Here is an 18,167-nt window from a genome sequence, read left to right as displayed (position 1 = left end):
TAACCATCCAACCTGTTTTTATTTCATTTTCTAATAATAATAATACGATACATAATAAAAATAGAATAGGCTAGGATTCTAAAAATCCCTCCTTTTTATTACAACAATAATAATAATAATCAAATAATAAATAAAGACTCGGGCTATTCTTCCATCTTCCCCTTGCCCTTGGCATTCTTGTCATACTTCTTGTCACGACCTCGGGCCGGGCGCTCTTGCACCACTTCAGACCTAATCACCAACGGTCTTTCTCGAGGCCTGACTCTTCCATTCTTACCAACCACCACTTCCGCAACAGGAGTAGTCTTTGATTGCTTCGAAGGATGAATGACCTGAAATCCAGCTTTTCTTCTCCTTCCTTCGTCGATGCTTCTCCTTCTCTTTCTCTCCCTCGCGCCCCTTTTAGTCAACAGGCTCGCGTTTCCTCAGTCTCTCGCGTTCTTCCGAAGTTGCAGCCTTTCTCCACCGCAGATAGGAATCCGACACCCACAAAGCATTGGCGGAGAAGCTCAAGAACCACATGTTCCTTTGGGCCCATTTGATAGCCCACTCTCTTCGGCTCTCGGTGGTAAGCGCTACAGCAGTCTGCGGAACGGTATCAAGCCTCGGGATAGTCTGCTTCAGCCCGACTTGCCTCATCAATCTTTCTGGAAAGATGCATACCATGAACTCCAATCCCGGAATACGCACGGACCTAGTGGGATCCAAAGAAGACACTCCAGTGACAGATTTGAGGTGCCACCACGGTACAACCCACCTAATCAATGGGCCATCATCATTCTTCAGCTTGTTCTTCCAATAGTCACAAACCCGAGTGAAGTCTACCATGTACAACCGCGTCCTCATCGCAATCATACGGGAATGATAGGAAAGTGCATGAACCGGGGCTCGAGCGGTGGAGCCGTTCCATAAGCCAAACCTACCAAAAGCAGGTATTAGACACAAAAAAAAAAAAAAAAAAAAAAAAAAAAAAAAAGTGTCTTTTACCTGTAAGATAACGGGACTCCCCAGAAGTGGCAGATCGCGGTTGGATTTCCTATTATCCAAACCCAAGATAATCTCCCCTAAGCATAAACAAGTCGGGCTCTGCGCGCTCCATTTGCTCGATAAGACTCAAAAGACGGGGATCACCTCGTAAATCTTCATCAACGTGTCCATGGAAGACATACACATGCAAAGAAACAAAAGCCAAATGCTCTCCTCCTAGCGACATAAGAGACAAGTGGGGTCACCCATTGATGAATCGGTCTACAAAGTCCAGCATTCTCACGCCTTTCGGGGTAACTAAGCGATCCACCTCAAGTCTAGTCAGCCCAAGCAGGTCTCTGAATTTGCTCTTATACCCTTGTGAAGTAGAAGGAATGGCGGGTAAATGCTCGGGGTCCCACCCACCAATAGCAGCAACTTCCTCCGGAAAAGGACAAATATCACCACCTGGGAACGCGAAAACATGACAATTTGGGTCCCAGTAGTAAAGGCAGGCATCCAAGAACGGTTTTACCACCTTAATGAGTTTCAAACTCAATAAAGACCCGAGGTTGTGAGCACCCATGTCGTGCTTCTCCATATTCGAGAATTCATTAGTCCATTCCTTCAAGCGGATCTCCAAAGCATTCATGATGACAAATTTTTCTCTTGAAAATTTATTTTGGGAGTTTTTTATGAGTTTAACGGAGAAAAGACGGAAGAATTATATGATTTAAAGCTTCGTCGACGCTTCTATTTATACTAATTGCTGTTTCCAAAATCCGCCAGGAGAGACAAACTTGGGAACAAAGCGCGACTCTGCGCCGCGCCTATTCAAAGCGACGCAGCTCATGCTGCGCCTCTTCCCCAGGCTCACTCTCTGTGATTTCCGCGTTTGGATCTTTCCTAATTCTATAACGAATAATTTCCTATTCCTACGGGATTTTATTTTGGTAAATACGAGCAGTTTACCATATTTCAAACTTCCTGAATCCGCGGGCACGCATTTCGAGGCGACGTCGACACACTCGCCATCTTTATCGCACTTTTTTATTTTATTTTATTATTCTAATTCATTTATTTATTCTTAGGAAATAAATTTCATTTCATTCTAATTTCTTTTTTTAGGAAATCATTTTCTTTTGTTTTCATTTTTTAACAAATTTCAACATTTTCATTTCTACACTTGTAGATTTCTCTTTTTCTTTTTTTTAGGGGGTAACCCTCCCTACCGTCCGGTCATTTCCGACAAAATTTTTGCAAATTTTTGCATTTTTGCATTTTTGTATCCTTTTGAGTCTCTTTTTGCGCTAATTAAGACCGTATGTGTATAAAATGTATGTTTTGCGTGATTTCCATGTGAATTTCAGCAGCATGACGGCGTAAACCGTTGTCTACCAAACCTGTTCAAGAACTAACCTGCAGGTACAAGCAACACAACCCAGCAGCAAAGGCACTCAGGCCATCATATATATAAATGTACAAGCAAACTGGGGGCTTGCGCCCCAAACAAAGCCCAAAGTCCAAGCAAACTGGGGGCTTGCGCCCCAAACAAGTCCGAAAATGTTCAAAATCAAAATGTCCAGATGTACAAGTCTACAGAACTACGCCAAACTACTGCTGGGCACCCTCCAACTCAGCAACCCTCGCCATAAGAGCAGCAATCTCGGCATCCCGAAACTCGAGCTCCCTCGACAAGCGAGCCGTCTCCTCCCGAGACTGGGTCAACTCTCGCTCCAACTCGCGGTCACCCTGTAAACAACAAATTGGCTCATGTCAATCAACTCAAACAAAACTGAAAATCAAAAATCAAAAGAAAGCAAACGAGGTTCGTACCTGACGACCTCGACCACCGACGAGTGCCTCGATGGCGGTAGCTCGTAGCCGGTTGGCCACCCTTCATAGTGCCACGAACCGAGATGGCGCGACCTGCATTTCAAAAGAAAGTCTCAGTAAGGTGATCAAGTTCAATCAAATGTGTTCTTACACGAAAGGTATATAAGTTGGAGGCTCACCCTCCGAATCAGATGCTGTCAGTCGTCTAGGCCAGCATCCGTCACGGCTACGTCAAAGTCACGCAACTCGGAGAGCGTCGTCCTCCCAGTCGCGTCAGTGTACTCAAGGGTCTCGGGGTACACTGGGGGCTCGATGCCCGCCGCCTCAACCTCCTGCAAAGACAAATAGCTCTCATTAATCGGTGATCTTTCATCATAATTCCCGAAATCAAATCAAGAAAAAATAAAATATACTCACCACTACTGGCCAGTACGCCAACCTCCCGTAAAGGAACGCCGAGTAGTCCTCGCCAGGCAGAAGAAGGTCGTCGCCATCGGCACCGGCCCAGTCCGCCTCCCTCTCGGCCTCGAAGGCTCCCTGAACATCGTCCTCGGAGGGTCAATAGGAACCGTCAACGCGCCCCGAGAGCACTAACGAGCCAAACGCTCGCCCAGATACCACACAGGACCCATCGACGTCCACAACAGCAGCCGACTCGGACTCCTAGGTCGAAGGACCTCAGCAACAAAAGGAGGCGCTCCAGCGTACTCCGCCCAAGGTCTGGGCACCCACTGCAATAAGTTAAGGCAAAAATCATTCCTATGATCAAGTGGAAGAAAAGGACAAGAAATATGAATACGAGTGGGATACTCACGCTGCTCAGCTGAAGGGCGTTCACATCCCGCCGGTAGACATTGTGAGAAGAGCGCTTGCTCTTCGTCCAAGACATCACCCAATCCTCACCACGGATAGGCCTTCTCCAGCGGCTCTGTCCTCTTGGGCGCGAGACTCGGGAAGTAAGAGTACACCCATGCCTATGAAACAAAATAATCAATGACGATCTTTCGTGATTCAACAAAGAAAAGAATTTACTTTTGGCTAAAGGAAGGTTCATACCTCCAACAGTAGTCCAGGTCCGACAGCGCCAGGAGAAGTCCCCTTCTCCATCAACTCCGGACGAACCATGGCCCTCATGAAGCGGATGAGGACCGCAAAACCAAGAAAGGACCCGGTCCCAACGCCCTAGGGAACTCAGGTCAGAAAGAAAGGGAAGAAGCTTCGTCGATAGCCTCTCGCCCTTGTCTCCGAGGTAAATCGAAGACAAGAACCACCAAAGCCAAAGACGAGCTCTCTGCTCAGCTGTACAAGGAGGAGGAGCAGTCTCCCTCCCATCGATCGTCACCAGCGCCGGGGTCTTCCCCGCAAAGTAGTCTCGGACGTAGGTACTGGGTACCAAGCCCGGCACTAAGATCGCAACCTTCGGCGGCAAGCTCCAGCCGATCAACCTCCTCGCCTCGGCCGAATCCGCTCTCATAGCAGTCTCCGGCCACACCATCTCCTCGGTCCCACACGGCAGACCAGAAATCATGCCGTAATCCTCCAGAGTAACTCCCACCTCACCGAAAGGCAGGTGAAACGTGGAAGTCGTATCCCAGAATCGATCCAAGAAAGCACGGACCAGGCTAAGGTTGGCCCGCAACTTCCTCTTCACGATATCCCTCCAGGACCGAACCAGAGGGACCAAACGCTCCACGCTCGATCATGGCCCTCTCCTCCGCCGACAGCCGCTCGTAGTGCTCCATCGCTGTCGTGTAACCCGAGAACGACCTGATGTTCCCGGCCTCCTATTATGATTTGAAACAAAGCTATCTTTAGTTTTGAATGGAAATTTGCAAGAAATTTGGACAAAAAGAACGAAAGAGAATAGGTAATGAGTGGTGAATTCTTATTTACCAAGCTCTTCACCGTCCTGTAGGACAGGTGACCCTCTGCAGCCCACACAAGGTGCCTACTCTCCCAGGTCTCAGCCCACGTGGGAGCCCCCCTCAGCTGACGACCTCCTCGCCTGACGTTGGCCCGTCTCGGGGCCTCCTCCTCCTCCTCGACGGCCTCCTCCTCGTGAGCCTCGTCTCCAGTAGCCATCACCGCAGCGGTGAGGGCCTGCTCTAAAGCCTCCTCAACCGTAACAACGTCTATCTCCATGGGAGTCCTCCCAGAAGTAGAAGCCTCATCACCTGCACATTAAAGTAAATTTAGGCCGCGTCACATGACGACAAGCCTTTGTTAAGGAGTTCTCGAGCCTCCAGAGCCCCGAAAACTGCCTTTCTGGCCATCTTTGGCCATATTCCCGCCAACCCAATCACTCATGTGATAAATTGGGTCAAGTCGAGTCCAAGTCAAAGCCTAGTTCCGGGTTCAAGTCGAAAATTCGACAACATGTCGTTATAACAACGATTATGCCCTAGAAAGGTGCCCTGAAAAAGTTGTCACAAACTAAAATTTCGAGATGGCAGGAAGTTTACCCATCATCCAAGGGTCCCAAATATCAAATTTCATCGCCAATGGGTAATCCTAAGGCTATTTTCGAAGCAATTTACGGTTTAGCTGTAAAACCGTCTCAAAATTCGCTCAAGGGCTCAAAACTCGATGAAAATTCAAAGCAAACACATGGTTATGTTCCTAACATTGCATACTATCCATTTCTAGCATCAATTTGGCATAGCAAATTCATTTGGGGGAAAAGCCCCAAATTTTCGATCAAAAGGGTCGAAAACCCTAGTTTTCGCGGCTCAAAATTCGACAAATGTGGATGATTAATGCAAGATTAAGACACATACCTCGATTAGTCATCTTTAAATCAAGCTTTTGGATCAAACCTCGACGGAAATGGTGAAGATTTGAGAGAGAAATTGAAGGAAATGTGTTTCGAAATAATGAATTAAAATCCTTCTGATTTCGCGTTTTTACGCGGAAATTGCCAAATTAGGGAAAGGGCGCAGCAGGCGCTGCGCCTCTTCCAAGAGACGCAGCTCTTGCTGCGCCTCTTCCTCGCGTTCCCTCCATACGAATTTTCAAAAATTCGTTATGAGTTCGTTATTTGTGGGCCCATCTTTGGTGCGCCTCTTCTTTAACGCTATTATATTCTTTTGGCCCGTTTCGATGATTTTCTTTCATTCCGGTCCGCGTTTTATCCGCGCAGTAGTATTTTGCAGTATTGCTCGAATCATTTTATCCGCGCAGCAGTATTTTGCAGTATTGCTCAAATTATTTCATCCGGCGCAGTAGTATTTTGCGGTACCGCTCACTCAGGATTTCTGCCATGGCGATCAAGATGTTCCTAGTCGTCAATATATTCCCCAACAAGAGTTCGCTTGAGACCGACGCAAGCAGATTCAACCTCAAGTTTTGCCAGAGTTCGCTTGAGACCGACGCAAGCGGATTCCCCAGCAGTTTCTACCGACGTCCTGCTGCTTTCACTATATTTTGTGTTTCCCCGCGGAGTTCGACAGGGTGTCGTTCTCCAGAAGTTCCTATACCCAAACCTTAGCCGCCTTTAAGTTGATCTTATTGTTAGGCCTCCTTCCCGTCAATGCTTTCCTTTAGGGTCCCATACCCTTAGCATAATCCTTATATATCTTTTAGGTCTTACCCTTAGCTCCTACGCTTACCCTTAGCTCCTATGCACCTCCGAAAGCATCTCGAGAAAGAAGCCTCAGGTATGGTCTCTTCTTATGGCTGGCGAGCTTCCTTACGTAGTCTAATGGACTTTAAACGACCCTCCCCGGAAGTCGACAGACTCTAAAATGTTCCCGACGACAGGTCCTTGGCTCAGACCCCTTGAGCCGCCTCGCGTCGCCATAGTCGTCAGGTTGTAATCTTCGATTGACCTGATGGCTATACTTTGACTTTCGCCTTGTTCAAGCCTCATTCAAAGTGGGGGCTCTGTAGACACCTCGTTTCGCACCTCCCGCAAAACCACCCTATGATGATTGGGCCGCATGTTTGATTCGCGGAACGATTTGTGACAGTTCGTAAGATTATCGACAAGTGATTGCTCAAATATTAATGTCAACCTCTTAGTTGTCATCTACGTCCGGATACGGTCGTTTTGGCAGTAATTAGAGTACATTCGGAGTCCGGGTCAAAAACCGTCTCCATTTTCTGATAACTGTTAAATCCCGAGTCAGAATGTTCTGGAATGTTCCGGATATTTCTATTCCATATTTCACAAATTTTATCTTTTGGCAAATAATATCCGTAATATTCACAAGATAATCGGATTATTTCCGTCCTACCATAACTCAAACGCGGAAATCTTTCTTCAGCAGGAGGAAACCTCCTGGGAATAGACGCAGCAGGTGCTGCGCCTCTTCCAAGGGACGCAGTGGCTGCTGCGCCTCTTCCCAGGCCCTTCTTTGCATGATTTACGTATCTTTTTTATATCTTTCCGAGATTCACTTCCAAAGAGTCTCCGAAACCCTATTCCTCCGTGTGATTAGTATAAATAGGAGCTTTCGTTCCTCATATTTCTCACGCGAGTGTCCGCCCTTCTCTTGTCCCTTTGCATTCTAGACTTCGTTCTTACTAATTGGCGCCTACGTGCTTGGACTTCCGACCACGTAAGCTCGGATCTTTCCGGGTACCAGCCTCTCCGTTGCATGACCGACCAATTTGACCAACTACACTCAATCAATTTAAATTAATCAATCGTTTTCCTCTTACGAGGGCACTCTTTCATTGCATTCGCGTCGAGCATCACTAGTCGATACTTAGTTCATCTCGTTCCGTCAACATGTAAGTCTGAGGGTGTATAATTCCTCTTTTATTTATTGTATTTTTACCTTTTTCGTATAACCATTGTAAGATTTATGTCGAAAACACCGTTAAAATCGATTTCTAAAACCCTTTGTTAAAACCTGTTTTCGCGGATTTCCAGTAGACAGACGTCGAGAAAAGACGCAGCAACTGCTGCGCCTCTTCGAAGGAGCGCAGTTCCTGTTGCGCCTCTTCGTGAGGCTGCCGCAGTTCCTGCTTCTTTTCTTCTTCTTCGTCCTCTGTAAATTCCGTCTTTCTTATTTGTTTTCATATGTTGTCTTTAATTATTCATCATGATAGTTTAATATTCACATGTATATTTTGATCATCACTCATTAATTCACATGTTGTAATTCATCATTGTTCCGACTTAAATCCCTTATAATCAATATTTGCGGGTTTTCGTTATTAATATTCAATCCGGGTTTAGAGATTCGATTCATTCGTATTGAGTTTCTGGAATTCATCGTTGATATATTTGCATCCATATTCATTGTTAATTCGTTGTATATTCATCATATTTAGCCTAATTAATTGATTTTAATAGAGGACTCATTCATTAACATCGTCCCTTCATGTAATTAATCCGTTTAATTCCGTCTCATTCATGTTTTATTGTTTTTACGACCCATTCATATGTAAATAATCCATTAAACCACTTTCATCCGAGTAACATCATCATTCAATCCATTAAAATTAACAATTAACATTAACGATTTGCGGTTCCGGCTTCACAGCCAGAACTCACCCTTGGAACAGACGCAGCAACTGCTGCGCCTCTTCCAGAGGGCGCAGCTCTGCTGCGCCTCTTCCAGGTTGATTTCTGTCTCTGAACTCCGTTGTTGCTTGACCTTAATTAATTAGCTTACGTATGACTAACTATTATCCGTAATATCACGCTAATTCCTGTTCGTTTATTTAACTTCATTCTTTTATTCGTTTTCTCAAATCATCCGTTTTAAAGGTATTTTCGACATAAATCGCCTATCCCAATGTAATTATTGTAATTTCTTTTATTGTAATTTATTCATTGTAATTTATCGCGTTTGTATGATTTATTTATGCTTTCACATGTAAATGAGCATTAAATTCCTACTTCGACCCCAATTGTTTGCTAATTAATTGTCAACCGACTTAGTTAATTCTCACATGCTAGGATTAATCTATGGATGTTGCATTGCATGCATATAGCCGACGATATATCAAGTACGAATAACTTCCCTAATCATTAGTAGAGGCCGCTATCGAGGCGGGCGGGATTAGGTGTTCGATCAAAAGAGCTTCCTAATACGTACCCTCACCCCTTACTCCAGATCTCCGTGAGCACCCGTGTTCATTGGCATCCACGAGAGTCATTCTAGACATAGAATGCTAAGGGTAACGATTGCTTAGTGTTCATGTCACTACTTTGTGTCTTGACATGACACGAGGTATTCGAACGGTTCCAATTTCCCATAAAAATTGGTGGTGACTCCTTACAAAATGCAAACGCTTGTCCCCGTTTCTCACCAAGCGCCCCCGTGGGCGGCCCGCTGTCCACACACCTGCATTTCAAATAAACAAAAGATTTTCAATGAAGTGGACAAATGTATTCTTATACAACAACAAAAGTCAACCGAAGCTGGGGGCTTACCCTCCGAACTAAGTGCTGCCACTCCTCTAGGCCAGCATCTGTCACCGCCTCGCCGAAGTCGCGGAGCTCGAAAATCGTCGTCATCCCCGTCGCGTCAGTGTACTCAAGGGTCTCGGGATACGCTGGGGGCTCGATGCCCGCCTCCTCAACCTCCTGCAAAATTCAAAAGAAGTCTTTATTTGATGATCATTCATCATTTTGTCAAGTCAATTCAAAAAAAGGAAAAATGAAGCACTTACCACGACCGACCAGTACGCCAACCTCTGGCGAACAAACAGAGAGTATTCCTCACCAGGAAGGAGAAGAGCGTCGCCACCGTCGTCTGCCAGGTCAGCCTCCTTCCCAGCGTCAGAAGGCTCCCTAAACATCGTCCGAGGAGGATCGATGGGAACCGTGAAGGCATCACGAGAGCACTGACGAGTCAAGCGCTCGCCCAGATACCACACTGGACCCATAGACGTCCTCAGCAGCAACCGACTCGAGCTCCTAGGTCGAAGGACCTCAGCCACGAAAGGAGGGGCATCAGGGTAGTCCACCCAAGGCCTGGGCACCTACTAAGACAAGAGAACAAGGGGTCATTCTTATGATCGTTTCTAAGGGATAATGGATAAACAGTGAAGGAGTAAATAAAAAAAGTGATCAAAATACTTACGTCACTCAGCTTCAGGGCATTCACACCCCATCGACAGACATCGTAAGAAGAATGTTGGCTCTTCCTACGACACGTCACCCAGTCCCTCACAACTGGGTAAGCCCTCGGCCCAGGCTCCGTCCTTTTGGTCGCGAAGCACGGAAAGTAGGAGTAGACCCACGCCTGCAAAGCAAGACAATCGATGATGATCTTTCATGATTTGATAAAAGAAGGAGAAATGATCTTTCATGATACGAAATGAAGGTTCATACCTCCAATAGCAGTCCAGGACCAACAGTAGTAGGAGAAGTCCCCTTCTCCAACAGCTCAGGACGGACCATGGCCCTCACATAGCGTGTGAGGACCGCAAAGCCAAGAGTGACCTAGTCCCAATGACCTAGGTCACTCAGGTCAGAAAGGAAGGGAAGAAGCTTCGTCGGCAGCCTCTCCCCCTTGTTTCCAAGGTAAAGTGAAGACAAGAACCACCAGAGCCACAGACGAGCCCTGTGCTCCGCAGTACAAAGAGGAGGAGCCACCTCCCTCCCATCCATCGTCACCAACGTCGGGGTCTTACCCGCAAATTAATCCATGTCGTAAGCGCTCGGCACTAGCCCGGGAACCGCAGCAGCGCTCGCCGCCAGGTTCCAACCAATCAGCCTCCTGGCCTCAGCCGAGTCCACCCTCATGGCTGTCGACGGCCACACCACAGCCTCCTCTCAACACGGCAGACCAGAAATCATGCCGTAATCCTCCAACGTGACCCCGACCTCACCAAAAGGTATGTGAAAGGTCGAGGTCATGTCCCAGTGCCGATCGAGGAAGGCTCGAATCAGGCAAAGGTTAGCCTGAAGCTTCCTTTCCTTGATCTCCCTTCACGCTCTCACCAAGGCTCTGAAAGCTCTTAGCGCGATGATGGCCTGCTCCTCCTCCGACATCCTCCCATAGGCCTCCATCATCGTCGTGTAGCCAGAAAAGGACCTCAAGTTTCCGGCCTCCTGTATCCATTCGACGCAATGCTATCTTTAGCTCAATGCTATCTTCCTGAGGCTGCCGCAATTTCTGCCTTTTTTCTTCTTCCTTTGTTCTTTGTTAATTCGTTTCTTTTATTCGTCTTTTCTTATTTTCTTCATATTTTCTTCATAATTATAATACATAATTCATAATTATTTATCACCCTTTAATTTCCGACTTAAATCCCAAGTAATCAATATTTGCGGGTTTTCGTCATTAAAATCAAACCCGGGTTTTAGAGATTCGATTTGTTCATATCAAGTCTCTGGAATTCGCCTTTTGTATATTTCATCTGTTTATCATTATCCATCTTCTTTAAATTGCATAAATAAACCTAATTAATTTGTAATAAGTCTGTAATTCACTTTAAATCGTTCTAATTAATTCTCATTAATTTAAGTTCGTTCTTTATCGCTTTTATGATTAATTCACATGTAAATAATCCGTTAAATCACTTCTACTTGAGTCGAATATTAATAATCAATCGTTAAAATCACCAACGAACATTAACAATATGCAGTTCCGGCTTCACAGCCAGAACTCACCTCAGGAACAGACGCAGTGACCACTGCGCCTCTTTCAAGCGACGCAGCACTGCTGCGCCTATTCCGGGGAGACTTCTGTCTCTGAACTCCCGTTATTGCTTTGACCTAGTTGATTAGTTTTACGTATTAATCGACTATTAATCATAATATCACCACTAGTCTGTCCGTTTTCTAACCCTAATTTATTTTCCTTTTCTTTTCTCAAATTATCCATTTTAAATGTATTTTTGACGTAAATCATTGAACCATTGTAATTATTGTAATTTTAATTATTATATTTTGTTTATTACTCTTTGTTATCATTTGTTTGCTCTCACATGTAATCAACCTTAAATCCCTACTTCGACCTAATGTATGCTAAATTACATGTTCAGCGACTTAGTTTAATCTCACATGCTAGGATTAATCTATTGGATGTTGCATTGCATGCATATAATCGACAACATATCAAGTATAGATAATTTCCCTAATCATTAGTAGAGGCCGCTATCGAGGCGGGCGGGATTAGGTGTTCGATCAAAAGAGCTTCCTAATACGTACCATCACCCCTTACTCCATATCTTTGTGAACATCTGTGTTCATTGGCATCCACGAGAGTCATTCTAGACATAGAATGCTAAAGGTAACGAGTTCTTAGTGTTCATGTCACTACTTTGTGTCTTGACATGACACGAAGTATTCGAACGGTTCCAATTTCCCATAAAAATTGGTGGCAACTCCACAAATGCAAACGCTTATTTTCCCAAGCGCCCCCGTGGGCCCCCCGTCTCCACGGAACTTAAAAATAAATAAATAAATTATTAATTTAAAACTTTAGTACACTTACCTTGATGTTGATACAATGATAAGAAATATTATTCACACACACACACACACACACACACACACACACACACACACACACACACACACACACACACACACACATATATATAATTCTTTTGGCGATGGGGGTAAAAATATTCGCTTGAATTTCGGCTCACAAATGTTGCCTTCCATCAAACATTTACAGCCAAATGAGGATGCGTTTTATGACTTTTAGGTTTTTTTTTTATTATTACCAAATTTAATATATACATAAATATGTATAAATGTTTTATGACTTTTGAGCATTCATTTTCATTATTAGCAAATTTAATATAGACATAAATATAGAGTAATGAGAAATGAAATATAAAAGGTTTATTTTTTTTTTTCAAAATCCACATTGCATGAGAATTGTTTAGGGAGTTATCTTACAAACTAAAAAAAGGTATATATTTTGTCTTCCCTTTTATTTATAAACTAGTTTTGTGACCCGTGAAAATCACGGGTTTTATTGTTTTTGTTCTTTTATTTTTGCGGTATCGTTCATGAATGCGTTATTCGGCTTGTTTGTCTTCTTGCTTATTATCTTTGAGATATGTTGGTAGGATACCTAAGCAAGGCAATAAAGAGGGTCCTGCCACAGGTCCTGAGGATAAGATATATTATATCTAAGGGGATTGGGAATTTATTATATTAGAATAGTTGGAATTTGTTGGAAATCACAAACTCTTTATTGAACAATGACACCAAAACCCATGAATCCCTCATTTTAAAGAATATATGAATGTCCATTATTTGATTTCGAAGGCTGGTATTGCATATAGATTAATTGAGAAATTGTATTGTCTTGTGTTTCATCAGAACACTTTAAACAACTTATTCTCAAAGCCTAGAAACAAAAGTCAACACAAATTATGGAAAAACGTAAAATTGCATTCAAACAGTGGAATATTAAGTTTGCAAACTACTCTTATTTTACTACGGTCCTCATTGTCTTTGTCTTTTTACTGATTGTTGTCTTGTTGTGTTAATCATTGTCGCTCTCCTTTCTATTTTTGTTTCCTGCTTTTTTTTTACGGTGTTTAGATTGTCTCTTGATCGAGGGCGTTTGACTTTGTCACGATGGTTATTCAGTTCACTCAACATTGATGGCTTTTGTATTCTAGTACTTGATATATTGTTTTTAGTGTTGTTTTGGTGCGTTCTAAGAACCTTGGTCCCATTTTTATCCCAAGAAAGAAACAAAGGTTGGACACTTGAACATCTAATTCTATTCCTTATTACCTAATGTATTCTAATGAAAAAAATGTAAAATAAAGTAAAAATGTAAAATATATAAATGAATGGATAATAATGATATTTTATAACTGAATTTAACATATTGTCTTTAGTCAATTAGAGACGATATGAATAATGCGTAGAAAGCGTTACATTAAAATACAACTTATGTTTATCTTACTAATTAGGCTAAAATTACAAGTTTATTTTCTTAAATGCAAAGGAGTTTGTTAAACTTTTTCAGCAAATAATACATTTATAATTCTTGTCGATTTGTCGGTCTTGCAACATCGTCCTTGTAAATTCAATTGATTTCCGTATTGGGAAAAATATTATTGAAATAATTTTTGTATAACGAAAGACCTAAGTGATATACTTCAATTATTAGCAAAGAGTTGATGACATGTGACTTCTACAAATAAAATTTTAGAATAAATACGCATTCAATATTTTTTAAAATAAATTTTATGTGAGCAATTTTTGGGAGGATACACGTGGAAATGTATATGTTTAACAATGACATAATTCTAATTTTATTTCTATATCTCTTGTCAATTAAAGTCATCTCTATATCTCTTGTTGCTGGTGAACTTTTATGTGAGAAGTTTTAACGCCTATCCCAATGAATTCCAAATAAATAAGGATGCACAATTTGTATTATTATACTTCCATTTTTTTAGTTATCACCTCATTTACTTGTGCGCAATAATTAAGATTAGGAAAAAGTTTGCAATTGGTGTAGTAATGTGAGAATTTTACCCTTAAACGATGACATTTATTTTGTAACTTTTAAAAAAGTTATAAGAAGCATTTGGTAAAAAGCACGTCCCAAAGTAGAAGTTAAAGAAAAAAGAGTGATAATATAAAAATAGACAAAAAAGTGAAGTGGGGTGATAATTAAAAAATATTCTTAAAAATTGATTATGAGAAAAGAAATATATATATACAAATCATTACAAAAAAAATAAACATTTCTCGAGGAAATATTTGGAGTGCTAGAAGAAAATATTTGATAGAAAACAAAAAATGATTTAAAAGCTTGGAATCATTCAAAGTTGAAACAATGAATTGGAGAATGATCATCGGGATTCCAATCAAAAAACATGCAAAATATTTACCTTGATCCACATTAAAAGATCCAATTTATATCCTTGGAGCATTTAACTTCAACACTTCCATTAAGACATTTGATTTATAATCTGTTTGTTGACTAAGATATTTGATTTATAACCTAATTGACAAAATACAAGTTGAAGAGTACACGAAAAACTAATAAAGTGCACGAAATGATGTAAGACAATTTAGTACAATTTATTAAATTTGTCAATTAATATTCCAAGGGTTGGAATATATAATGTAACATGTCACCAATAATTAGATATTCATACTAAAATTTGATATTGCGCATAAACTATAATAATAAAAAAAAAAAGAAAAACTCAATAAAAATGAAAAATATGTTCAAGTTAAAAGATAATTGCAAAGAAGTTCCATAACCATTATTTTCAGATTTCATGCAATGTTTTTGATATGCGAGTATGTCATCCTCATGCAATTTTAATACAAACACAACAATAAAAATTAAATATGATTCTAACTCTTAATTAATTCAAAACATAATAAGAATAAAAAAATTAAATAATTCAACTGGTTATATATGCATACTGTACCCACCAACTTTTTGGATGAAAATGAAAAATAAGATTGTTGCAATATTTATATAATAAATTTTTTGTAATTAATTATCTAATTAATTTCAAAAAATTATTTGAGAGAAAAAGAATGTTTTGTGAACTAAGGGGGAGATAAAAAAATTATGGTGAAATAAATACAAAATATAATAATTGTGAGGAAAAATCAAAAGACCATCTATTGAATAGAAGAAATAAAAATTAAATGAATAGGTAGATTGATACCAAATTTATGAGAGGAAAATAAAGAGTTTGTATTAATTTTTTTTGGGGGATTTTCTACAAGGTAACCCCCAGTTTTTTCGATTTCTATAAGATAACCCTCTATTTAATTAAACCCACACTAATAACCCTGTATCTCTTAAAAAGTAATCAGCGTGACACCAAGGTTTAATTCCGTCAACTTTAACGCTAATTGTTGATATGTTACTCAGACATGGCAAAATGGTGGTGAATCACTAATAACTAAGCAATTATTTGGAAATAAATTAAAAACAAAACCCAAAACCCCCCGAACTATGAGCATTATTCACATACCCCTCTTTCATTGACAAACCCTTTCACATTTCCTCTGCCAACCCAAATCATGGTTTCTGAACCCAAAATTCATCGTTTAATCAACCCAAATTTCATCCATTATCTTTCATCAAGAACCTGCATTTTTCATCCTTCATTTGTGTTTTTCAGGTATTCATCTTTCTCCTTTTATTTTTGTTTGTCTTGCTTAAGACGGACACTATCTATCCGTCTTAAGCTTAAGACGGGTCACATACTACCACATGGTGGTAATAAAGACAAAAAAATTGGCATTTTCTAGGCAACAAGTGAGGTAATTTGGTATATATTTGACCCGTCTTAAGTTTAAGACGGATAGTGTCCGTCTTAAATGAGAATTTATGTATTTCAACATACACTCTCTGTAATTTCGGTAGAATTAGGAGTGGTAAGTTGAAAAATTCGTCAAGATAACCGGTATTGAAGCCACCTCAATTCGGTAGATAGATGCAATATGGACTCTACTTTTTGATTTGTCATTGAGTTAAAATGCCTTTGTAGTTGGGTTTTGTGTGCTGTACCCATTAGTTTTTGATCCTCTATTCCTTTCATCTCTTTTGTTGGTCTGTTTGGGGAAAAATGGAGCAAAAAATTGATGTAAAAGAAGTGCAGGGAAATTAAAATGGAGAGAATTTAAAAGAAGGAAGGAGAAAAGAAGGGGAGCGAAACTAACTAAAGTCAATGTCACAAAGTTAACAGCCAAATTTGACGGATTGGAAAAATAAGGTCATGCTCATTAAATTATATAGAGTATAGGGTTACCACTGGAAGTTTAATTAAATGAAGGGTTATCTTATAGAAATCGAAAAAATTGAGGGTTACCTTATAAAAAATCCCTTTTTTTTTTGTGTTTGCAACTAATATTTGTTATTTTGTTTGTATTTTATAAGTATGTAACACATGATATTTAGATACTACTTTTAGTAGATAATCAAGTAATTAATATAATTGAATTATTATTGACCAATAGAAAAATTACACAAAAATAATACTTAAATATGATTCTAACTCTTAATTAATTCAAAACATAATAAGAATAAAAAATTTAAAGAGTAGGGCTCTGAAGAAAGTTGTAAATAACTTCAATAATTGGTGCATATCAACTAATAATGGACATCACAATGGTGGGAGAATCTGGATTTTGTGGCAACCTCAAGCTGTTAAGGTACAGTTTATCGAGTATAATGCTCAGTTCATTCATATGAGAATTGAATCAGTTGAGACTAGAAGCATTTTCTATATGACTATGGTCTATGCTTTCAACTCTATTCATGATAGGGCTCCTTTATGGGATCATCTAAGAAGAATTGCTAGTCAAGTCAGTGGTCCTTGGGCAATTGCTGGTGACTTCAACTGTGTGTTATCTGCTGGAGAGAGGGTAGGAGGTAACACTCCATCAGGTGAGATGGACCCTTTTAGGCACTTTGTGTAGCGATCGTGGAGTCATTGACATTGATGCTACAGGGTCTCTGTTTACCTGGAATAACAAACAAAAACCTGAGGAGAGGATATACAGTAGGATTGATAGATTCCTGGTTAATAAGGACTGGTGTGATCACCTCCCTGATCTTTATGCCCATTTCTTGCCTGAGGGTCTAATGGATCATACCCCTTGTGTTATTAGTAGCTCTAAAAACTCCCAAAGAAAACGCTGTTTTAAGTACTTCAACATGTGGGGAGCTGCAAAGGAGTTTCTGCAAACTGTAAGGAATTACTGGGACAAAAACCTGATGGGGACTAGCATGTTCAGGCTAGTTAAAAATCTGAAACAGTTGAAGCCAGCATTGAAAAGTTTGAATAAAGAGGGGTATGCTGATATTGAACATTCAACTAGCAGGCTTCAGAAGCAGGTTCATGATTTGCAGGAACAACTTGGGAGGAACCCCACTGATATTCAGTTACTTACTGCTGAATTTGAGGCATCTCAGGAATTAAAAAAGTTATGTAGTGCCAGGGAGAGTTTCTTAGCTCAAAAGGCAAAGCAGTTCTGGATGAAGGAAGGGGATACTAATAGTGCCTATTTCCATGGCATCCTCAAAAAAAGAAGGAATGGAAATAGGGTGATATTTATAGAGGACATGAAGGGAAAGATGTGTGACAATCCAGAACTTGTTCAGACAGCATTCCTGAATTACTATATGCATCTTCTTGGGACAAACCAGACTACAACTAAAATACACAGGAAGATCATTGACCAAGGCCAAAGATGCAGGGATGATCATAGTCCTATTCTTCTGAGACCTGTTACTCGGGAGGAAATTAGAGCTGCAGTATTCAGTATTCCTGATAACAAATCACCAGGACCTGATGGATACACAAGCAAGTTCTTTAAAGATGCTTGGAATGAGATTGGAGGGGAGGTGATTAATGCTGTCCAGGATTTTTTCAGAACCAGACAATTGCTGAAGCAAGTGAATGCAACAAATGTGACCTTGATCCCCAAATGTGACAGGCCCCAA

Source organism: Silene latifolia, chromosome 2, assembly GCF_048544455.1.
Source record: "Silene latifolia isolate original U9 population chromosome 2, ASM4854445v1, whole genome shotgun sequence".
Classification (NCBI taxonomy): Eukaryota; Viridiplantae; Streptophyta; class Magnoliopsida; order Caryophyllales; family Caryophyllaceae; genus Silene; species Silene latifolia.
This window is presented reverse-complemented; position numbering follows the sequence as displayed.